Source organism: Caretta caretta, chromosome 3, assembly GCF_965140235.1.
Source record: "Caretta caretta isolate rCarCar2 chromosome 3, rCarCar1.hap1, whole genome shotgun sequence".
NCBI lineage: Eukaryota > Metazoa > Chordata > Testudines > Cheloniidae > Caretta > Caretta caretta.
The window spans coordinates 37,480,367-37,505,768 of NC_134208.1; the positions used below are offsets into that span (position 1 = coordinate 37,480,367).

General features: G+C 42.0%; 1 protein-coding gene and 1 long non-coding RNA gene across 22 annotated transcripts in view; both read left to right on the forward strand.

Moving 5' to 3' along the window:
- Positions 1–25,402, forward strand: part of MYT1L (myelin transcription factor 1 like) — a 384,710-nt gene that overhangs the window by 303,102 nt on the left and 56,206 nt on the right. The window lies entirely within an intron of this gene.
- LOC125634527 (uncharacterized) lies at positions 6,100–9,752 on the forward strand. Its single transcript, XR_012667423.1, has 2 exons — positions 6,100–8,273; positions 9,074–9,752. It is a non-coding gene; the product is annotated as an uncharacterized LOC125634527 (long non-coding RNA).

The following is a 25,402-nucleotide window of genomic DNA, read 5'->3' on the forward strand; positions in this document are numbered from 1 at the left end:
CTTGCCAAACATCAAGTCTCTGCTCCTAAACATGGGTGCACTAGAATTTTTCAAAGAAAAGTCATCAGAACTTTTTTTAGCATGGACAAAACAACTTATTTTTCCTTAGCATCATACCTGGAAACAACTAAACTGCCTTGGCTGAAACATTCATACATAACATATATTCATACATAACAACATAAATATTCATACATAACAACATAAACAGCCTAGGCAGACACCTAGCATAGAAAATTTCAGCCCAATGGCTTAAATTGTGGCAAAGGTATAAGAGTCTGATAATGTGATGTTGGACAACCTTAATAAAAGGCAGTTGCACATGCCCCACCTGTAATTCATATATGTAAAGGTGATATTCATTTGACCAATTAATTTATCATTCACTTTTGATCTACCCTATTACCACTAATGCATCTTCTTTGGGCTAGTTCTAACATTCCTTACACCTGAACAGCATCAAACAGCTACCATTTTTAAAAAGTCAAACTGCCAGAGAAATGTTTCCTTCTTTCCCCAACTGTAGAATTTCCCTCAAAAAAATTACACCTGCCTGAGCCCCAGAATAGGTAATATTCAGTTGTGTGCCAATGATGGGCCAAAGGGTTGGTATCTCTTGTCCCTGTAGGACTAATAGCTTGCATACTATCCCATTGGAAAGGAGAGATTCCCAGGTCGCTTTTAGCACTTGCTTCCTGCCCTGGAAAAGCCCAGAATAGCAGAATTTAACTATAGGACATTTTTATGTATAAAAAGATCTGTTTTAGATATTTTTGAAAGTTTTTCTCTCTATATATATCTGTAGCTATATATGTAGATATAAAGAGAGAGAGATTAAAATTAATGTTTTATATCATACTTAGTTTAGCTATCAAATTTTCAGAATTTCTCTCCCTCTAAGCCTGAAAAAATGAACAGATCTTAACAAAGTTACTAAGTCTACTAAATGCAGAAATAAAGTCCAATAAAATGTTTTAAATCTCTAAATCATTTGTAAATTATTTTTCTCTAACACATGATAGAGAATACATGATACTGTAGTGTGATATAAAGATTTTATTGCTGGATTGTACCGTTTGGGATGACCTGCATAACTCACTCATGGCTTTGCCATTCATGGGTAATGTGACAAATCTTAAACTCATGCAGATAAAACCTTTATGTGGCATTCTACAATTATGTATTCTCTGTTTCTCTTTTTCACTCACACAAATATGTGTAAAGTAATTTTCAAACTGGAATTCTGTCAGGACTCCAAACCTCGCACACCTGTGCAAAAGGTGCTATGAGATATTTAATGAGCATTATTGGCTGTATATTTGCTCTGGAAGGCAATCTTCCAAGTTCACCACCATAGACACTACCCACACTTTTTGTCACACAAACTGTGTGTCACGAACAGTTAAGCATGTTTATTTGCTGTTCTCCACCTGTGTTTCAGTTTTTCTTTTCCCACATCCCCTAAACAGACCAAACTATTCATAAAGGGTGAAATTCTACAAGCATTTCTATAACCTGGCACACTTCTGTGCTGAAATCTGCACTAGCTCTCAGTATAAGAGTTTGGAGGAGAACAAGAGAGTTGGGTAGTATAGATCCAGTATGTATGTTCAAAAGGGAGACAAATCATTGGTTACCTAACTTGTATTGCAGTTTTTGCAGAACTGGTTGACATATTTGTATATGCTGAACTCACTCCTCTCCTGTAGTCTTGCTCCTCCTCTTTCCCTCTCCTGCATGGGGAATAAATGAAGAACGAACACAACTTTTTGGTCTCTCATCTGCCTAGGAGTGGACTCCCTGAGCTTGTCCACCTGTTCCTTCCTGGTTTCAGCCCCTCTCCTAGTATCCTATTTACTTATGTATATGCCCAACTGGCTTATAGACAGGTCACTGATTATTAAATAACTGAAATATTCAAAGTAGTGCTGAGTTATGTATAAATATATAAGACAATTGTTTTTAAGACATAAGTAACATCAAAAGAGGTGGTTATTGGAGACTTCAAGGAATTTTAAGGTCTTAAAATGGACAAAACAGTATAAGCATCCAAATCTGTTGATGGCTAGAGCACAGTCTATTTTGATTAATTATTATGTTGATCTTAATGCATTTTGTCTCTCAGTGCTATAGTCTAAAGTAATTGGGGTCCTATAAATACCATAGAACAGATTGATAGACAGGGTCCGGAACAACTGTGTTATGGCAGCTTTCTGAGGCATGAAGCCATATTTTTACTCCATTGAGAATAATAGAGTTGGCCAAACTCTTTCTTGACATCCACCCATTTCAGTTTGCAGTGGCAGACTGGAGAATTTCATGCTGATGGATGCCATGCAGTTTATATGACTCTCCATCCACATAAAGTCTGAGCATAAACATGTCTCTCTCAGGAATAGAACTTGGTCCAATAAAAGATATTACCTCACCCACCTTGTCTCTCTAATATCCTGGACCGACAGGGCTACAACAACACTGCGTACTGTGACAGGGTCGGGCCAGATGGCTACAGGAGATTAATCGAAGGCAGATATATTAGCCCTAGGTTAAGTAGGTCCCTTTTCCCTGGGTAAGGTAACAGGGAAGGTTCCAGAACAATCAGGAACCTTCTGGAAACAATTAAGACAGACAGGCTGATTAGAACAGCCAATCAAGAAGCTGCTAGAATCAATAAGGCAGGCTAATCAGGGCACCTGGGTTTAAAAAGGAGCTCACTTCAGCTTGTGGTGTGCGTGTGAGGAGGTGGGAGCAAGAGGTACTAGGAGCTGAGAGTGAGAACGTGGACCGTTGGAGGACTGAGGTGCACAAGCATTATCAGACACCAGGAAGAAGGTCCTGTAGTGAGAATAAAGAAGGTGTTGGGAGGAGGCCATGGGGAAGTAGCCCAGGGAGTTGTAGCTGTCGCACAGCTGTTCCAGGAGGCACTCTAGACAGCTGCATTCCACAGGGCCCTGGGCTGGAACCTGGAGTAGAGGGCAGGCCCGGGTTCCCCCCAAACCTCCCAACTCCTGGTCAGACACAGGAGGAGTTGACCTGGACTGTGAATTCAGAAAAATGACCAAGCTGAGGGCTGCCGTGAAGCTCCAAGGCGAGCAAATCCGCCAATGAGCGCAAGACCCACCAAGGTAGAGGAGGAACTTTGTCACAGTACATAAATGTGAGCCACACATGCATAGATCAGATACAGGTGAAGGCAGTTACAGGGTTTGATCAATAATCTTCACTACTAATGGAATTTCTTTGGCTCTTAGTTCCCAGTTACTGGCACCAGCAGAGAAGACTTCAGTGCTTTTAAGTGTCTCTGAAGAAATTAACATCTGGCCTGAATCCAAGACTTTCCAGTATTAGGTTACAGGCTATTGTGTTGGTGAAACACAACTTCTTTCTTAAAAGACAAAGAGATGCTGGATTGAATATTAAACCTCCCTATGATGGGAGAGCAATTAGCAGCCACAAACAGTTACAGATATAAAGTTTAAGGTGAAAGGTAAAAAGTTCAGTTGTTAAATACAATTTTTAAACTTAACATAGTTTGTTTCCTACCACTTACAGTGACTTAAAAACTGCAGTCTTGTAGAATTGTAAACATTCTTAAAAAGGGAAACAACATTCCCCAAGTTTTAGAAGTAACTTAAAAGAAAAACTTTACTTTAAAATTGATTAGTTGATTTAAAAAAGCAATCATTTGAATGGTTAATAAACCAGTCCAAGCCAAACCAGTCCTCTTTCTTTTTGTGCCCAGTCAGCCAGGGCATCTGTGCAGCAGTGAGTTCAAGGAAATAACATACCTGTTTCAATAGTACTTTCAGGTGGATTTGTCATTTAAAAAATAACCACACCTTTTATATGGCTCTGTGTAGGTTGGCCATGCTAAATAAGTCACCTATAATAAGACATATTACCAAATTTAACATTGTTTCTCTAAGGTCATTTATCTGTCAAAAACTCATGTGTGCCTCCTTCTGTTAGAGGAAATGTTAGTTTCATATGATTATATTAAATTAGCCTGATCTCTAAGATGTTTGGGGATCAAATATGTCCCCAGAAAATTGGATGCTTATCTGAACTTCCAATAGTCCTCCAATCCCTAAACACCCCTGTCCCTAAGCAGATTTTCACTATGTGGAATTGTCTTCTTGGGGGGGATATCTAGTGTCCTGCCCCTCTGGCATCTTTAGGGGAGGAAGGCATTCTCATCATCCTCTCTGTGCTGAAGCCTCAGGGCTTCTACTTTCCTTGTCTCTCTCCATGGTAGGAAGGTGGGCTCAGGGCTACTACTGTTTTCTCCGCTCTGAAGGTGGAGGATCTTGTGGTTTCCTTTCCCTCATTCTTATGTGACTTTTTGCCCTAACTTCCACATTGTTGGATACCCAACCTCTACACTCCTCCAACTAGGTCTTTCCATCTCCCTGGGAATCCCATTCCCCTTATCCCTTTTTCTCCCTTCCCATCTGTGTCTCCCTTGTGAGTGTCTCCCCTTAACTCCTGAACAGGAGGGAGAAATGGGCCATTCTGCACCTCTCTGTATCTCACCCACCCCAGCCAATTACTGCAGCCTTAGAGTGCGGAGTTAGAAACTGCCCCTTGGCTGGTGAATATTCAGCTTCCCCAGTTGTTCTCTTAGCCCATGTGCTGATTTCTAGCCTCCAGCAGAGACCATAGTTGCTGAGAAAGGGAGCAAGGGAATGTAAAAGGAGCTGATTGACACAGGCCTCTGGTTGATTCCCACAGTGGCCCCTATTGGCAGCAGGCAAAAATTATGTATATGTTTTTAACAGCTTAGGGAAAAAGATATCCAGGGGCTATGGCCAGGACTGCAAATACTCAGGACACTCCCAGCCAAAATGGGGCAGCTGGCAAGCCAGTGGTAAATATGGTGCTTGTTATTGTTTTTAATTATTCATACTAACCAGAGGACATTTGGAAATCTTCGGCCAAATCCTCACTCAAAACTCCCAGTGACTTCAGTTACCCAGACCAGCTTGCTTTAGTGGGAGCTGAATGAGTAAGGATTGAGTAAAGGCAGCAGGATTTGGCACAGAACACGTAATTCGACAATAGTTAAAACCTGGATCCTAGGCACTGGGTCTTAGGCCCTTGATGGTGAAGTTCGAAGACGTCAAAAATAGTTCATGGTCCCAATTAATCAATAAAACAAAGGTGCAAACATTAGAAATATGTTTCTTTAAGCAATATTTTTAGGGCCAGATTGTGATGGGGTTTTGCTGGGATTGAAGGGGAACAGACGAACCTCCCCAGCTTGGTTAGCTCATGCAAGGGCCTGTCCCAGTTGTTTAAGGGAGCTCAGGGACTTCTCTTTCATTGTGGCCCTAGAGACAGCCAGTATTCCAAAGAGCTATAAACTAGTATCATCAATTAGTAAAATGCGCCAATGGAGAACTCTAGGAGGGCGTGAGGTTGATGACTTTGAACCACCGCCAGATAAGTAGATTATTCTTTCTCTCATTCTCAAAATCTCTAAACTTTGAGAGCTTTCTGATTACATGGCCACTTCTTGTTCTCAGAACAGTTCCTTCTGCAGTGGCAGGTCTGGAGACTGAGGTGGATCCACCACCTAGAACTTGTATTTGCCATTCCTGGTATTTTTCATTGTCACTGACTGAATCATATGTTACTTCTGTCAGCACAGAAGCACCACCACTAGCATTTTGGATACCCACAAGAAATAGATCACCAAAGTTTTCATTCATTTTTTTTAGTGTTCTTCTGTTCCTCCTGTAGGACTGACACTGAGGGGGACCTTGCTTCAGATGAGATAAAGTTTACACTGGCAGGTTGCCAGACACTTTTCTGTAAGGATTCTAACATTTTCTTTCACCTGCGTGGCTAACTGTTTGGCATTCTTGTTATAGCATTTCTTCTTCTCTACTTTCTTAGATTCTTCGTATCTCTTGAGATTTAATTGTTTTTGACTCAATAAGCTTGCTAGAAGTTGGCACTGAAGTTGTTGTCCTTCTGCCTATTGAGTATCTGAAGTGGTGAGCCTAGTAAATAAATGTGGGGTGTATTGCAATACTTTAACAATGCTAACTATGGACCCCATGAATCTGCCAGAGCTTTTTTTTTAATGAAGTTCTTTGATGTTTGAACTTGACTTTTATGTTCATAAATTTGATTGTAAGGACTTGATGTGATCTACTTGAACTGATGTTAAAAGAAAATTACCAAAATGAGGCATTTATAGATTGTTGGCCATTATGTGTTGTTTACTCATCTGGAATCATATGGTGAAAAAATTACAGTTTACATTGTATTATTACATTGCTGCTCAATATGTCATGTAAAAGGTTAATTTAAAAAACAACTGAGTAATATTCCACCAGTAAGAGGTAATCATTTCCATTTCATTCAAACACATCTGTGCCAACCTTGGGCCAAGTGCAATCAGGAATCTCATGTGGTTTCAGTGGGTTTTTTGCATTCTGTTTCCTGTATTTATTGCAGATTTCCACTTGGATACCTTATCTTTGATGGCAGCATGCATGCCAGGCCAGAACAGAACATCTTGGGCTCTGTTCCTGCACTTCTCAATACTCAAATGGGCACTGTAGGTTATACCTAGCATTTCCAACCTCATGTTGTGTGGTGCTATGACAATGTCCTTTGTACAGAATCCCATCATATGCAGCAATTTCATCTCTATAGTCACAATATGTTTTTTTTACTTGGAGGTGCCTGGGCTTTTCCTGTTAGCCATCGTCTAGAATAACTTGCTCAAGCTCTTGAAAGGTTGGATCATTTCATGTTTCTAGCTTGAATTTGTCTAATTTTGTATCAGAAATGGGTACTTGAGTCATATTTGCATAAAACCCCTCTTCCTTGTTTTCACTGTTTAAAAGCAGCTTTAAGAGCATGCCTTCTATGAGAAGCTCTTTACCAGGCATTTGCATTCCACTTGCATTTCTAATGCTGCAAGGTACTCCTCATAGGCACAGGATCTGTCAGCATGAAGTAGCTTTGCAATTTCTCTATAATTTTCTGAAGTCTGGACTGTGCTTTGCACAATGGTCCCCTGTAATATCCCAACAGTTTATGGTCTGTTTCTACATTGACTAATTTTTGCCGATAACAATATTCATGAAATCATTCACAACCAAAACCTATTGCCAGCATTTCTTTTTCTCGCTGGACATAGTTCTGTTGTATTTTAATCAGTGCTTTAGAAGCATATGTCATTTAGACATCATCTGGCAGAAGCACAGCCTCAATCCCTGTGGGCTTGCATTGATTTAGGGCAATATTTTGAAAAGTCCCTGGCTGACTTAAGAACCTATGTCCCATTTTCAAAAGTAATGTAGGCATTTCGTAATCTAAGCCCTGGTCTACACTAGGAGTTGAGGTCGAATTTAGTAGCGTTAAATCGATTTAACCCTGCACCCGTCCACATGACGAAGCCCTTTGTTTCGACTTAAAGGGCTCTTAAAATCGATTTCCTTACTCCACCCCCGACAAAGGGATTAGCGCTGAAATCGGCCTTGCTGGGTCGAATTTGGGGGTACTGTGGACACAATTAGATGGTATTGGCCTCCGTGAGCTGTCCCAGAGTGCTCCATTGTGACCACTCTGGACAGCACTCTCAACTCAGATGCACTGGCCAAGTAGACAGGAAAAGGCCCATGAACTTTTGAAATTCAATTTCCTGTTTGGCCAGCGTGGCAAGCTGCAGGTGACCATGCAGAGCTCATCAGCACAGGTGACCATGATGGAGTCCCAGAATCGCAAAAGAGCTCCAGGATGGACCGAACGGGAGGTACAGGATCTGATCGCTGTATGGGGAGAGGAATCCATGCTATCAGAACTACGTTCCAGTTTTCGAAATGCCAAAACCTTTGTCAAAATCTCCCAGGGCATGAAGGGCAGAGGCCATAACAGGGACCCGAAGCAGTGCCGTGTGAAACTTAAGGAGTTGTGGCAAGCCTACCAGAAAACCAGAGAGGCGAACGGCCACTCCGGGTCAGAGCCCCAAACATGCCGCTTCTATGATGAGCTGCATGCCATTTGAGGGGGTTCAGCCACCACTACCCCAGCCGTGTTGTTTGACTCCTTCAATGGAGATGGAGGCAACATGGAAGCATGTTTTGGGGACAAGGAAGATGATGATGATGAGGTTGAAGGTAGCTCACAGCAAGCAAGCGGAGAAACCGGTTTTCCCAACAGCCAGGAACTTGTTCTCACCCTGGACCTGGAGTCAGTACCCCCCGAACCCACCCAAGGCTGCCTCCCAGACCCGCCAGGTGGAGAAGGGACCTCTGGTGAGTGTACCTTTTAAAATACTATACATGGTTTAAAAGCAAGTATGTTTAATGATTAATTTGCCCTGGCATTCGCAGCTCTCCTGGATGTACTCCCAAAGCCTTTGGAAAAGGTTTCTGGGGAGGGCAGCCTTATTCCATCCACCATGGTAGGACACTTTACCACTCCAGGCCAGTAGCACGTACTCAGGAATCATTGTAGAACAAAGCATTGCAGTGTATGTTTGCTGGTGTTCAAACAACATCCATTCTTTATCTCTCTGTGTTATCCTCAGGAGAGTGATATCATTCATGGTCACCTGGTTGAAATAGGGTGCTTTTCTTAAGGGTTTCAGAGTAACAGCCGTGTTAGTCTGTATTCTCAAAAAGAAAAGGAGTACTTGTGGAACCTTAGAGACTAACCAATTTATTTGAGCATAAGCTTTCGTGAGCTACAGCTCACTTCATCGGATGCACCCGATGAAGTGAGCTGAGCTCACAAAAGCTTATGCTCAAATAAATTGGTTAGTCTCTAAGGTGCCACAAGTACTCCTTTTCTTTTTCTTAAGGGGACATTCAGAGGTGCCCATTCCTGCTGGGCTGTTTGCCTCTGGCTGAATAGAAATGTTCCCCGCTGTTAGCCACGGGGAGGGGGGAGGGGCTAGCCACACGTTGGGGGGAGGCAAAATGCAACCTTGGAACGAAAGCACATGTGCTATGTATGTAATGTTAACAGCAAGGTTTACCGTCAAAGAGTGTACCCATTGTTCTATAAAATGTGTCTTTTTAAATACCACTGTCCCTTTTTTTTTCTCCACCAGCTGCATGTGTTTCAAGGATCACAGGATCTTTTCCTTCCCAGAGGCTATCGAAGATTAGAAGGCAAAAAAAATGCACTCGCGATGAAATGTTCTCTGAGCTCATGCTGTCCTCCCACACTGACAGAGCACAGACGAATGTGTGGAGGCAGACAGTGTCAGAGTGCAGGAAAGCACAAAATGACCGGGAGGAGAGGTGGCGAGCTGAAGAGAGTAAGTGGCAGGCTGAAGAGAGGGCTGAAGCTGAAAGGTGGCGGCAGCGTGATGAGAGGAGGCAGGATTCAATGCTGAGGCTGCTGGAGGATCAAACTAATATGCTCCAGCATATGGTTGAGCTGCAGGAAAGGCAGCAGGAGCACAGACGGCTGCTACAGCCCCTGTGTAACCAACCGCCCTCCTCCGCAAGTTCCATAGCCTCCTCACCCAGACGCCCAAGAATGCAGTGGGGGGGCCTCCGGCCACCCAGCCACTCCACCCCAGAGGATTGCCCAAGCAACAGAAGGCTGGCATTCAATAAGTTTTAAAGTTTTAAACTTTTAAAATGCTGTGTGGCCTTGTCCTTCCCTCCTCCACCACCCCTCCAGGTGCTTCTCTCCTCCACCACCCCTCCTGGGCTACCTTGGTAGTTATTCCCCTATTTGTGTGGTGAATTAATAAAGAATGCATGAATGTGAAGCAACAATGACTTTATTGCCTCTGCAAGCGGTGATCAAAGGGAAGAGGGGAGGGTGCTTAGCTTACAGGGAAGTAGAGTGAACCAAGGGGCGGGGGGTTTCATCAAGGAGAAACAAACAGAACTTTCACACCGTAGCCTGGCCAGTCATGAAACTGGTTTTCAAAGCTTCTCTGATGCGCATTGCGCCCTCCTGTGCTCTTCTAACCGCCCTGGTGTCTGGCTGTGCGTAACCAGCAGCCAGGCGATTTGCCTCAACCTCCCACCTCAACCTCCTTTTCCCCGTTACTCTCACAGAGATTGTGGAGCACAGAGCAAGCAGTAATAACAGTGGGAATATTGGTTTCGCTGAGGTCTAACCGAGTCAGTAAACTGCGCCAGCGTATTTTTAAACATCCAAATACACATTCTACCACCATTCTGCACTTGCTCAGCCTGTAGTTGAACAGCTCCTGACTACTGTCCAGGCTGCCTGTGTATGGCTTCATGAGCCATGGCACTAAGGGGTAGGCTGGGTCCCCAAGGATAACTATAGGCATTTCAACATCCCCAACGGTTATTTTCTGGTCTGGGAATAAAGTCCCTTCCTGCAGCTTTTGAAACAGACCGGAGTTCCTGAAGATGCGAGTGTCATGTACCTTTCCCAGCCATCCCACATTGATGTTGGTGAAACGTCCCTTGTGATCCACCAGAGCTTGCAGCACTATTGAAAAGTACCCCTTGCGGTCTATGTACTCGCCGGCTTGGTGCTCCGGTGCCAAGATAGGGATATGGGTTCTGTCTATGGCCCCACCACAGTTAGGGAATCCCATTGCAGCAAAGCCATCCACTATGACCTGCACATTTCCCAGGGTCGTTACGCTTGATATTAGCAGATCTTTGATTGCGTTGGCTACTTCCATCACAGCAGCCCCCACAGTAGATTTGCCCACTCCAAATTGATTCCCAACTGACCAGTAGCTGTCTGGCATTGCACGCTTCCACAGGGCTATCGCCACTCGCTTCTCAACTGTGAGGGCTTCTCTCATCTTGATATTCATGCGCCTCAGGGCAGGGGAAAGCAAGTCACAAAGTTCCATGAAAGTGCCCTTACGCATGCGAAAGTTTCGCAGCCACTGGGAATCATCCCAGACCTGCAACACTATGCGGTCGCACCAGTCTGTGCTTTTTTCCCGAGCCCAGAATCGGCGTTCCACCGCATAAACCTGCCCCATTAGCACCATGATGCCCACATTGCCAGGGCCCGTGCTTTGAGAGAAGTCTGTGTCCATGTCCTCATCACTCTTGCCGCGCTGACGTCGCCTTCTCACCTGTTTTCGCTTTGCCAGGTTCTGGTGCTGCATATATTGCTGGATAATGCGTGTGGTGTTTAATGTGCTCCTAATTGCCAAAGTGAGCTGAGCGGGCTCCACGCTTGCCATGGTATGGCGTCTGCACAGAAAAAAGGCGCGGAATGATTGTCTGCCGTTGCCCTGTTGGAGGGAGGGGCGACTGACAACATGGCTTATAGGGTTGGCTTATAGGGAATTAAAATTAACAAAGGGGGTGGCTTTGCGAGAAACTGAATGGCCCCCACAAGGATAGAACTCAAAACCTCAAGGATAGAACTCAAAACTGGGTTTAGCAGGCTGTTGATTTCACGGAGGGAGGGAGGAGAAAATGAATACAAAACAAATCTGGTCTATTTCTTGTTTTGAGCCACTTCATCTATCTTGCTTTATACATCTTGCTGGCAGCAGACTGTGCAGTACGACCACTAGCCATCATCATCTCCTGGGTGCTCGGCAGAAGACGGTGCAGTGTGACTGCTGGCCATCATCTTCTGCTGGCTGCTGATTAAAAGACAGTGCACTGCTGGTAGGACTCAAACGCCATGAGACGAAACTTAAAAGGGAAATGACCTGGCTGAGTCACTCCCATGTTTGCTCAGGCGCCCCGGACCTCATCGAGGTCAGTTAAAAGAGCACCCTGGACTACGTCAACGACGGCTACCAGTCATACTGCACTGTCTGCTGCCAAAAGGCAATAAACTGCTGCTGTGTAGCAATGCAGTACCGCATCTGCCAGCACCCAGGAGACATACGGTGAGAGTGAGCTGAGCGGGCTCCATGCTTGCCGTGGTATGGCGTCTGCACAAGTAACTCAAGAAAAAAGGAGCAAAACGATTCTCTGCCCTTGCTTTCACAGAAGGAGGGAGGGAAGGGGGGCCTGACGATATGTACCCAGAACCACCCGCGACAATGTTTTAGCCCCATCAGGCACTGGGATTTCTACCCAGAATTCAAATGGGTGGCGGAGACTGCAGGAACTGTGGGATAGCTACCCACAGTGCAACGCTCTGGAAGTCGACAGTTGCCTCGGTACTGTGGACACACTCCGCCGACTACATGCACTTAGAGCATTTGTGTGGGGACACACACAATCGACTGTATAAAAATGCTTTCTACAAAACCGACTTCTATAAATTCGACCTTATTTCGTAGTGTAGACATAAGTCTCATTGACCTTCAGTGGTAGTTAGGCATAAGTCACTTTTGAAAATGGGACTTAGGGCTTGTCTACACGGTTCATTGGTCTGCACCAGAGGGGTGTAAATTCTAGTGCACACTAGCATATTGTGCATTAATTGGTCTGTGTGGACCCTGCTGGCATGCACTAAAAGTTCCCTAGGGCAAGTTAATGTGTGAAAGGGAATTACATTAATGTGCACTAGGGAACTTTCACTGTGTGCCACCAGGTGCCACATTGGCTAGTTAGTGCACAATACACACTAGAATTTACACCCCTCTGTTGCGGACTCATGCACCGTGTCGACAAGCCCTTAGGTTCTTAAACCATTTAGGTACTTCTGAAAATTTTCCTTTTAGTTCTTAGGCTCTTTATTAATCTCAAAATATTTCAGCACTGATGCTTCTGTAATAATTTATTTCAATCTCCAAAAGCTTTCCTCCTATCAGTCATCCCGGTGCTATTCTGAACTGTCCCCAAGCAGCATTCTGAGGGGAGCAATTGTGACGAATTAGTGATGAATTTGCTTATATATGTTAACATGCCCATGAATCTCTCTAAGGCCTCCTTGTCTTGGAGTCTTTCCATTTGTACAATTGCTTCCACCTTCTTTGGGTTTGTCGCTGAGTATGTGCCCTACATAATTTGTTCATGTTCAATTCAAGGGTCTTTTTCTTTGGCACAGTGCAATCTCTCATTGTTTTGTTGATCATTTTTGCCTTAGATCAGCAGATCATAAACAATTGCTTCCATCCCATTCAGATCCTCAAAGATCTGGGGCATGATGCAAAGTGCTGAGGCAATCCCAAAGGGAAGTTACTTAAGCATGTATTTACCAAAAAAGGAGTTGCAGAGTTTTGTACTTTCTGTTTTGTGTCAGACCTGCCAAAACCCTTAGGTTGCACCCCTAAAACTACTCTTGCATTTTAAAGTCTAGACACGCTCATTCAAATCCACAGGCGGTGTAAGTTAGCATTGCTCCATTGACTTCAAGGGACTGTCACTGATACACACCTGCTGAGGATTTAGCCATATGTCTTCAGCTGTTCTTGTGGGTTAGCGTTAATGTTTGGTTGCCTTACTTAAACCAGGTTTCAGAGTAACAGCCGTGTTAGTCTGTATTCGCAAAAAGAAAAGGAGTACTTGTGGCACCTTGGAGACTAACCAATTTATTGCTTATGCTCAAATAAATTGGTTAGTCTCTTAGGTGCCACAAGTACTCCTTTTCTTTTACTTAAACCATAAATCCTTAACCTGTTTGATTTTAAAATGGAGACCACACTATTAATTCAGTTGGTTTCTATATTTGTACAATAACATCTAATTTTGTCATCTGGTCAAGTTCACCTTTTTTATTTCATATCTCATTACTAATGAGACTTTATATGGTGCATATATTTTTGTGGTACAATTATATCTATATCAGTGTGTTGTTTTATAGCCTTAATATATATTACAGTCCTTTAAACATCTTATCATATTCTTTAAAAGTATTTTTAGTATCTTGTTCAGTGGAACTTACACAGACATTTGCACACTACTCTCTAGTCCTAAAACACATACTTTTTACACTTTTTCCAAATCTGCTGAATGATTTTACTTCTTCTACAGACATGCCAGTGTGGCTTCACCACATGGGCTCATTTTTTGCCCACTCTCTGGGACAAGGTTTATTGTTTTATTTGAACATTGGCCGTCATTAATCTTTTTGTGTACACTGACTCTGCTTACTTTGCACTTTGCTCCAGTACTGATTTTCACATTAATTTTATTCATTTATTTTCAACGTGTCAAACCAATGTGTTGCATAAACATGCTTTGTAAATTATTAAGATTCAATAAAGAGTGTTGATTCATCATCCATCATCATCATCATTGTAGCTTTTTCATCCAGCTGTTTGTTCATGAATGCATTTTGTTTTATTATTTCTTTGCAACTTGTGTTGCGAGCAACACACTTCTGTAAAATGGTTACAACTGACTATGCCATGACCAAGGTCCCATGAATTCTGCAGTAAGCTAGATATAAATTCAATGACAAAGTGTGTGCTTCTGTGGCACTCCAATGCAGTGCACTGGAAGTTCTGCAATGAAATCATTTAAATTTAAATACTGAAGGTTTATTTTTAGTTAAGCCACTAGGAAAATAAATGTCAGGACAGTGGCCATTTTCTTTTTTGCTATTCCGTTTATTTTATGGTGTCTCCCATTATCACATCTCAAGTCCCATAGAGTTTTCAACTGATGACATGTAATTCCATCATAGAAAATATCAGTGGAAGCTGTGGTTTGGCTGCTGTGTAGCAGAGATTTGGAGATTTGTGAACCTGGAGAGGAAACAGAGGCAATGTGGGATTTGGGGCATATTATTGTTATTATTACTATTATTATTTATTTGTTCTTTGTATTGCAGAAGTACCTTGAAGCCCCATGTCAAGGTTCCTCCCCCACTCTGAACTCTAGGGTACAGATGTGGGGACCTGCATGAAAAACCTCCTAAGCTTATCTTTACCAGCTTAGGTCAAAACTTCCCCAAGGTACAAAATATTCCACCCGTTGTCCTTGGACTGGCCGCTACCACCAACAAACTAATACTGGTTACTGGGGAAGAGCTGTTTGGACGCGTCCTTCCCCCCAAAATACTTCCCAAAACCTTGCACCCCACTTCCTGGACAAGGTTTGGTAAAAAGCCTCACCAATTTGCCAAGGTGACTACAGACCCAGACCCTTGGATCTTAAGAACAATGAACAATCCTCCCAACACTTGCACCCCCCCCTTTCCTGGGAAATGTTGGATAAAAAGCCTCACCAATTTGCATAGGTGACCACAGACCCGAACCCTTGGATCTGAGAACAATGAAAAAGCATTCAGTTTTTACAAGAAGACTTTTAATAAAAAAAATAGAAGTAAATAGAAATAAAGAAATCCCCCCTGTAAAATCAGGATGGTAGATATCTTACAGGGTAATTAGATTCAAAAACATAGGGAACCCCTCTAGGCAAAACCTTAAGTTACAAAAAAGATACACAGACAGAAATAGTTATTCTATTCAGCACAATTCTTTTCTCAGCCATTTAAAGAAATCATAATCTAACACATACCTAGCTAGATTACTTACTACAAGTTCTAAGATTCCATTCCTGGTCTATCCCCGGCAAAGACCCAGCATACAGACAGACACAGACCCTTTGTTTCTCTCCCTCCTCCCAGCTTTTGAAAATATCTTGTCTCCTCATTGGTCATTTTGGTCAGGTGCCAGCGAGGTTACCTTTAGCTTCTTAACCCTTTACAGGTGAGAGGAGCTTTCCCCTGGCCAGGAGGGATTTCAAAGGGGTTTACCCTTCCCTTTATATTTATGACACCCCAATTATGGGCCAGGACCCCATTGTGCTAGGTGCTGTACAAACAGAGAGTAAAAAGACAGTCCCTTCCCCAAAGATCTTATAATCTAAGTAATTTATATTTAAGTATATTATATATATGTATATTAGCTACATGTTTCTGTTAAAATGATTAGCAGTGAAATAGTCAATATTATGGACATTTAAATGTCATCTTTGGGTTTCAGAGTTAATACCATATTTTGATGACTGAGAGGCGTTCATACTCCATAGAGCTATTGTTTCAAGCTGTCTGCAGACTCAGGAACACATCACTGTATCCATTTACAATTAGTGCATGATTTCAAGGTTATCTTTACCACCATTGGGGCTAGAAACTTTTTTTTTTCAAAAATAAAATAGATTCCGAAGCATTTTTCTGAAACAGGGAATGGGAAAGGGGTGGATTCCACATCACATTCTGTGGCTTTCTTGGTCATACCTTCCTTATAGATAAATAGTGAACTTGATTCGCAAGGCCAGTCAATCTGATACCTTTTTTTTTTTTTTTTTAAATCTTTACAGGTTCAGTCCTGCTAACTCTCATTCACAAAAGAAGGTCTTCAATGATGTGAAGACCTAATCAGGGACCTGATCCAAAGCCCCTTACAAATCAGTGAAAAAGCTCCCATTGACATCAATAGACTGGATCTGGCCCCATATGAGTAAGGGTTTGGAGGATCAGGTTCTATTCCTGTGAGTGCTTAGATCTCCCTGAGCAACAATATTTTAATGACAGGTTTCAGAGTAGCAGCCATGTTAGTCTGTATCCACAAAAAGAACAGGAATACTTGTGGCACCTTAGAGACTAACCAATTTATTTGAGCATAAGCTTTCGTGGGCCACAGCCCACTTCATCGGATGCATAGAATGGAACATATAGTAAGAAGATATATATACATACATACAGAGAACATGAAAAGGTGGAAGTAGCTATACCAACTGTAAGAGGCTAATTAATTAAGATGAGCTATTATCAGCAGGAGAAAAAAACTTTTGTAGTGATAATCAAGATGGCCCATTTAGACAGCTGACAAGAAGGTGTGAGGATACTTAACATGGGGAAACAGATTCAATATGTGTAATGACCCAGCCACTCCCAGTCTCTATTCAAACCCAAGTTAATGGTATCTAGTTTGCATATTAATTCAAGCTCAGCAGTTTCTCCTTGGAGTCTGTTTTTGAAGCTTTTCTCTTGCAAAATTGCCACCTTTAAGTCTGTTACTGAGTGACCAGAGAGGTTGAAGTGTTCTCCTACTGGCTTTTGAATGTTATGATTCCTGATGTCAAATTTGTGTCCACTTTTTCTTTTGTGTAGAGACTGTCCAGTTTGGCCAATGTACATGGCAGAGGGGCATTGCCGGCACATTATGGTATATATCACATTGGTAGATGTGCAGGTGAATGAGCCCCTGATGGCGTGGCTAATGTGATTAGGTCCTATGATGGTGTCACTTGGATAGATATGTGGACAGAGTTGGCATCAGGCTTTGTTGCAAGGATAGGATCTTGGGTTAGTGTTTTTGCTGTGTAGTGTGTGGTTGCTGGAGAGTATTTGCTTCAGGTTGGGGGGCTGTCTGTAAGCAAGGACTGGCCGGTCTCCCAAGATCTGTGAGAGTGCTGGTTCGTCCTTCAGGATAGGTTATAGATCTTTGATGCGCTGGAGAGGTTTTAGTTGGGGGCTGAAGGTGACAGCTAGTGGCATTCTGTTATTTTCTTTGTTGGGCCCGTCCTGTAGTAGGTAACTTCTGGGTACTCTTCTGGCTCTGTCAGTCTGTTTTTTCACTTCAGCAGGAGGGTATTGTAGTTTTAAGAATGCTTGATAGAGATCTTGTAGGTGTTTGTCTCTGTCTGAGGGATTGGAGCAAATGCGGTTGTATCTTAGAGCTTGGCTGTCGACATTGGATCGTGTGGTGTGTCCTGGATGGAAGCTGGAGGCATGTATAAGTATAGTGGTCAGTAGGTTTCCGGTATAGGGTGGTGTTTATGTGACCATCGCTTATTAGCACAGTAGTGTCCAGGAAATGGATCCCTTGTGTGGATTGGTCTCGGCTGAGGTTGATGGTGGGATGGAAATTGTTGAAATCATGGTGGAATTCCTCAAGGGCTTCTTTTCCATGGGTCCAGATGATGAAGATGTCATCAGTGTAGCACAAGTAGAGTAGGGGCATTAGGGGACGAGAGCTAAAGAAGCGTTGTTCTAAGTCAGCCATAAAAATGTTGGCATACTGTGGGGCCATGCAGGTATCCATAGCAGTGCCGCTGACTTGAAGGTATATATTGTCCCCAAATGTGAAATAGTTGTGGGTGAGGACAAAGTCACAGAAGTCAGCCACCAGGTTTCCCATGTCATTATCGGGGATACTGTTCCTGATAGCTTGTAGTTGATCTTTGTGTGGAATGTTGGTGTAGAGGGCTTCTACATCCATAATGGCCCAGGATGGCTGGGTCATTACACATATTGAATCTATTTCCCCCACATTAAGTATCCTCACACCTTCTTGTCAACTGTCTAAATGGGCCATCTTGATTATCACTACAAAAGTTTTTTTCTCCTGCTGATAATAGCTCATCTTAATCAATTAGCCTCTTACAGTTGGTATGGCTACTTCTACCTTTTCATGTTCTCTGTATGTATGTATGTATGTATGTATATATATATATATATATATATATATATCTTCTTACTATATGTTCCATTCTATGCATCCGATGAAGCAGGCTGTAGCCCATGAAAGCTTATGCTCAAATAAATTTGTTAGTCTCTAAGGTGTCACAAGTACTCCTAATATTTTTATGGAAAGAAAGCAATATCATAGGGCCAAAGTCTGTTCTCTCAGCTCATGCCAGTTGAGTGTACAAGTCCAAAAGCAGAATTTGCAGACTGTATTCTTGCCAAAAGCAGTTTCAGATGGTGTCTTTTGTTTCATGAAGGAATGCTGTCATAGATCAGAGCCAGTTGAACAATTAGCTTTTTTAGAAATAGTGTATAATTTTTATAAGTTATTAGCTGGTGAAATACATGTAGTTAGAGAAATACCTTTTGTCTAACTTCCATTTAATACTGTGGACCTTTGAGTCTGAGATCTGAATAACAGTTAATACATATAAAACAATAGTAAATCTAGATTATATCTATAAAATGAATTGCTAGTTTAACTTCGCTGGGCCTGAGTCTGATCCCATTTGCACCAATTTTACAACAGAGTAACTCCATTGACTTCAGTGGAATTACTTCTGATTTACACAAGAAGAGCATTTGGCCCATTATCTCAAATGTCTGTTAAAATTCCCATGAATGTTAATGTACCACAAACTTAGCAAATTAGTCTTAAATCTCCATCTAAATGTATAATTTAGAATGATCTTTAAAGCCATCTTATACTAACTTCAAGCTTGAAAGCTTTTGTTTTATGACAGTGACAGTGATAATGTCATTACCGTTTTTAAGAACCTTTTTTTTTCGTTTATGTACATCAATGACTATATTTTTAATAGTGGAGTAAAGTGGATATTGTGAATAACTTATTAAGCCCAAAGTTCTCTCTTTCTGGCAGCAACTTGTATTCATAAATTGACCCTTACAATCACTTTCTGTGTCACCACTTTCTAAGATTTGCCCCTTCTTATGGGTTCGATTGTGCCATGGTGGCATAACCCACAGTTATGGGAGGTGTGAAACTATAACACCTGCAGGATCATTATTGTTGGATGCAGTTTACAACTCCCTGAGCAGCCAGACTACACCCTCTCAAACACCACTTCGAGATGTTGTGATCTCCTTGGGGTTAAGGGATGAGTGCAAGACTGGAATTCTGCCTGGCCGTCATTCAGGCTGCACAAGGGAATCAGGAAGCTAATAAAGCTCCTTTCCTCACCACACAATGTGCATCCTGTGTGAGACTCTCATACTTTCAGCAGGGTGAAACGGCAACATATTTTATGTGGATATGCATTTGTATTTAAACCAATCTCTTTCAGCGGGACTCATGTCTTTTACATCGTCCCATATTCTAATGATTAAGTTAACTGGCAGGAATGTTTGATGAGATGGTGAATTTTGAGAAAATATTTTCAGAATATAAATTTTGAATTGCAAATATTCACCCCAGAAACAGGATTCTAAGGTTACTCCAATCCAATCAGGAAAGAGAAAAATACTGTGCAATGTTTGTGTCTGATCAAAACTAACCCACTCAGCTTAAATTTAGAATAGTTGTTCATAAACATTTTGTTACAATCACAGAAAATCAATAAATGATTTTGAAAAAGAAATTTTGGAAAATCAAAAAACACATTGGTATTTTGCAAACAATCAATAAGGCTGAACTGATCAAGTAAAGTATTATCAATTGTTAGCCCACTTCTACTCATATTGGTATTGACAAGAGGGAACCAATGCAATGCTTAGATGCCATGGTGACAGGTGTCTTTGAAAACAGATTCTTAATTTGTATCTGAAATATTTTTCTTGCAGTGGCTCTTTCTCATGGCTGCTTTTCTATTTTTGCTCTGGGCCCTAAGGTGTATTAGAGTGTGGGATCTTTCTCGTTCTGTCTACTTTCCCAGAAGAGTATGAGCAAAGTGTTTATAACACAAAGAGCTAGTTTCACAGTTCCATTGTTCTACATAACCGTTTATCCCTGTTTATAACCTTTGGCCTTCCTACTGCTCTGCATAGCTGTTTCTGCAACCAATTCCTGCTGCTATTAAAATGTGGAATCAAAGTAGTGCATTCTTACTCGAGCCCTGTGAAATGTTCTGCACAAAAAGGAAAGCTTTATCTTTTCATCGTATTTGCAAAAAAGCAAAAGTTCTGACTCTTTTACCAGGAGGGTTTTTGTCTCTATTTACTTCAAAGAAAAAAGCAGTTGGTACTGAAAAAGCAAGGAGATCAAAGTGAAGAAGAGACATTGGAGAGCATTATACAACACAGTGTCATAGTGCTGTTCACAGTCAATGACACCTCACAATGCTATTATTACTAAGACACTAGCCTAATCCAGCCTTTGTGTAAATGGATCCAACTCCTTTTACTTCATTGGGAGTTGTGTGGGCGCTCGGTACCTCTGAAAATTAGATTAAACATTTTCAAAAATATCCATTACTATACATTTTTTTCGATGTCCGAGTAGAGCCAAGTAGGTCCTCTTGAAGTAAATAAGAGCTATGGGGCTTAATCTCCCTGAAAATCAGACCCTAGGTGTCTTAAGTCACCCACGCCAAAACTTATTGAGTGTTCTTGAAAATTTGGCCAAGAACTAGTACAATGCCGCACAATGAATCAGAAACAGAGCGGAATTTAGAGCTGAGATCTCCTTTGCCTGCATCCCTACTTTTCACTAGAACACATTGCCTCACAATGTGGTATAATTCACACTTGAAAAAAGGTGAATGAAAACGTCATCAGGACAAGGCATACAAAGCCTCCCTCACTTGTATCTCCAGTAATACATGCAGGTCTAGGGGAAAGTTATTTGTTTTTGTAAAGTGAGAACGTGCCATTTTTCACCCTTCTCCTACTGACTCTTCACCCCTGAAATAGAGAGCGCCACCTCTGCTTTTGCTGTCTGGGGAAGCCAGACTCTCAAGGCTCTTCTTAGCCTACATCCTCCACATGCCAACCTGCCCCTGTCACCAGATGACAAATCCTTTCAATGAAGGGATATATGTATATATATCCAGTGGAAGATTTAGAATCTGTTCAATATTTGACAGATCGAGGAGTAATGGTCTCAAGTTGCAGTGGGGGAGGTTTAGATTGGATATTAGGAAAAACTTTTTCACTAAGAGGGTGGTGAAACACTGGAATGCGTTACCTAGGGAGGTGGTAGAATCTCCTTCCTTAGAGGTTTTTAAGGTCAGGCTTGACAAAGCCCTGGCTGGGATGATTTAACTGGGAATTGGTCCTGCTTCGAGCAGAGGGTTGGACTAGATGACCTTCTGGGGTCCCTTCCAACCCTGATATTCTATGATTCTATGATATTATAACTCTGGGGCACAGTGGCACCTCTCAAGGTTGCTGTCAGGCAGTATGGTGATTCTGTATGTAGGAGATAATGTCATTATTTTATTTTACTTCCCCAAGGAGTAGTTTTAAGATGTTGTCAGGCTGAGGAGTATTTTTAATACCAGACCAGTGTTAAATACCCAACTTTACCATATTGAATGTAGATTGAAAGTCAAAGTAGTCCACCTTTTAGTAACTCTGCTGAAATAGGGGCTAAGATACAAGTTCCTGTTAACGGAAGGAAGACTACAGGCCAGCTACATTTTTGTCATGTGGGTCACATTTTCTTGGCAGACTTTTAGGTTCTCCCAAAGTCAGTGATGAAACTTCCATTGTGACTCAATGATATTCACAATACCATTCCTTTATGGCTTAGCTGCTAGATTGGTAAGCCTTTTCTTGGAGCCAGGGTACTTATAGTTTGCACTTCATTTAAAAAGAGTCAGAAATATCCCAGCTTGACTCTCAGACCCAATCTTGCAAATTAACATTAGATGAAGTACTCTTGAAGGGACAGCTAGGGACACTCTTGAAGGGACACTTTGTTAAAGTAGGTCTTTTCTCTTTATGCCCTGCCCCCATTTGACCCAGTGGCCACAGTCCTTTTACTCACAAAGTGCTCCATATGATTTTAAAGGCATTCTTGGATCTGCTAGTGGAATGACTCTTTCTTTTCAAACGAAAAAGAGAAACACAGAATAGCTCAGGCATGCCAAGCCTCCATATGCTCTTTCTGTTCCCCAGTTCTCTATTGCAGAAGAAGAAAATGTCAATGGATTGACAGCACTGATCACACCAAAGATGAAATATAAGTTGTTAAAAAAATGTATTACTTCTGCCTTGGTGTTGTGGATGTCAGGGGCCCCGATTGTACAAGCTGCTGAGCACTTCCTGGGAGGTGCTGACCCATGGATTCAGTGAGAGTGAAAGGTACACAGCACAGCCCAGAAAGCTTTTAGCAAGGCCCTTACTTCTGTGAGCTTCAGAGCCATTTGTATTTGTTTCAGCTATAAAGAACAAAGGAGCAAAACAATTGGGAAACTGACAATGGCAGTGTCAGCAGCACACTTAGAAATAGCACATCAAGAGATATGCTACTGCTTGTTGATAAGTTTCATAGGTATGTAAGGCAAGGAGCAGACTACAGAATCCCCTCCCCAGTCTGTAACAACTGTGTCAGTCTATTATTAGGAAATTATACCCAAACCTACATTAGGGCAGGATTTTCAAAAGCATGCGGCATTTGCCTAACTTTTCTCCCTTTTAAATCAATGGTGGAACTCTGATTGACATCAATGGAAGCACTTAACGCAAAAATAAATGCTTTTGAAAATCCAGCACTGTAGCATGTAATAATGAAACCACCAACACATCCTATTGTGCCTCTCTGTTTCTGTCATGGAGAGCTTTTAATATACAGTCATAGAACCATAGGGTTAGAAGGGACTGCAAGGGTCATCTAGTCTAACCCCCTGCCAAAATGCAGCATTTGTTGTGTCTATACCATCCAAGACAGATGGTTATCCAGCTTCCTTTTGAAAACCTCCTGAGAAGGCACTTCCACAACCTCCCTAGGCATCTGTTCCATTGTCCTACAGTTCTTAGCGTTAGGAATTTTTTCCTGAAATCTGCTATGCTGTAGTATGAACCCATTGCCTCTTGTCCCGCCCTTAGTGGCGAGACAGAACCATTTTTCTCCATCTTTTTTTATTGCAGACCTTCAAGCATTTGAAGATTATCATGTCCACTCTTAATCTCCTTTTTTGCAACTATATATACCCATGTTCCTTCAGCCTTTGTGTGTATGGCTTGCATCCCATCCTTTTGATCATTTTTGTTGCACAGTTCTGGATCCTTTCCAATTTCTCTACATCCTTTCTGTACATTGGTGACCAAAATTGGACACAGTACTCCAGCTGAGGCCTAACCAGCACCAAGTAGAGCGGTACTATCCCCTCCCATGACTTGCATGCTCTGCCTCTGTTAATGCAACCTAAAATTGCATTTGCTTTCTTTGCAACAGCATCACATTGCTGACTCATGTTGAAGTTGTGATTCACCACAACTCCTAGATCCTTCTCAGCAGTGCAGCTGCCAAGCCAGTTTCCCTCATTCTGTATTTATGCATTTGGTTTTTGTTCCCGAAGTGCAGCACCTTACATTTGTCTTCATTGAATTTCATTTTGTTGACTAAAGCCCAGTTCTCTAATTTGTCAAGATCCCTGTGAATGTTAACTCTATCCTCCAAAGTGTTGGCAGTCCACCCTAGCTTTGTGTCATCTGCAGATTTGATCAGTATGCTCTCTATACCAACATCCAGGTCATTAATAAAGATGTTAAACAACACCGGACCCAGAACAGATCCATGTGGAACCCCACTTGAGACCTCCCTCCAATCTGACATAATTTCATTAATAGTTACTCTTTGTTTGTGTGTCCATTTAATGGTGGTTCCGCCAAGCCCACATTTCTCTAGCTCACCTATCAGAATGCCATGTGTGACTGTGTTAAAAACCTTGCTGAAGTCCAGGTATATTATGTCCACTGCATTCCCCCTTTCTATCAAAGCAGTTACCCTGTCAAAGAAGGAAATCAAGCTGGTGTGGCATGATTTATTCTTGATAAATCCATGCTGGCTGCTAGTGATTGTCCATTCATCCTCCAAATGAAACATTCACAAATTGAATGTTTCATGCATTGCTCTAGTAGCTTCCCAGGTATCGAGGTCAGGCTGACTGGTCTATAGTTTCTTGGCTCCTCCTTTTTCCCCCCTTTTCAAGATGGGCACTACGTTAGCCCTTCTCCAATCTTCCAGGACCTCTCCTGTTATCCATGAGTTTATAAATATTATTGCAAGTGTCTCCAAAGATTTCTTCAGCTAACTCCTTCAGTATCCTTGGGTGGATAGCAACCGGCCCTGCTGATTTGAATTCGTTCAAATTGGTCAGAAGATCTCTTCCCCTTTATTGTCTGTGGTAAGTTTGCTAGTCATCCAGTCATGTTATTTTTGGTCAGAATACTGAAGCAAAGTCACTCCCCCGGAGTTCTTCTGCAAACCTGTTTGGACCAGCATTCACATGGGATTGGTTCATTGGCTGCAAAAGTCCATGAAGGGCTTAGCAGTGCCTTTTTAGGATACTTAGTGCTAGCTTTGTTAGTGTTTCATAGATTAGCATTTGAAATGTTTTGAGTACTTTCTGTAACACCACCAACCATTTGATAATAAGTTTGGAGTGTTCGGAGAGGTCCTGCACTTCCACAATCACCAGAGACAACAAGGATATATTGCATGGGGAGCTTACTAAATATAGGAACTTCCCAATTCGGAAGTTCTGTACTTACTGCTTTGTCGTAAGTGGTGTTAGAAGTGAATGACTCCCTTTCTCTAAAGAAGGAGTAAAGGAAAGAAAAGAGATACATACCCCAGGCTGCCACTGTGGTAAGTGGGGAAAGTGGAAAATCAGGGAGACCTGTGAAAGCTGCAACAGGAAGCTCTGCTAGAGAAGTTTGATTTTGGCAACTCAGGCACCTGGCCTAGTTGGGAGTGGAGATTTGAGCATTTCTGGATAGCTTCTGTTTAATATCGAAAGCACAGAAATACTAGGTAAATGCCCTGATGTTTGCTATGCGTGATGCTGATGATGATATCCTATGTGCACTATCCATCACTGAAGAAAGAATACACCAATGTGAAAGAGACTTTTGATGCCCATTTCATAGGCAGAGAAAATATTGGGCCAAATTTAATAAAAGGTGCCAG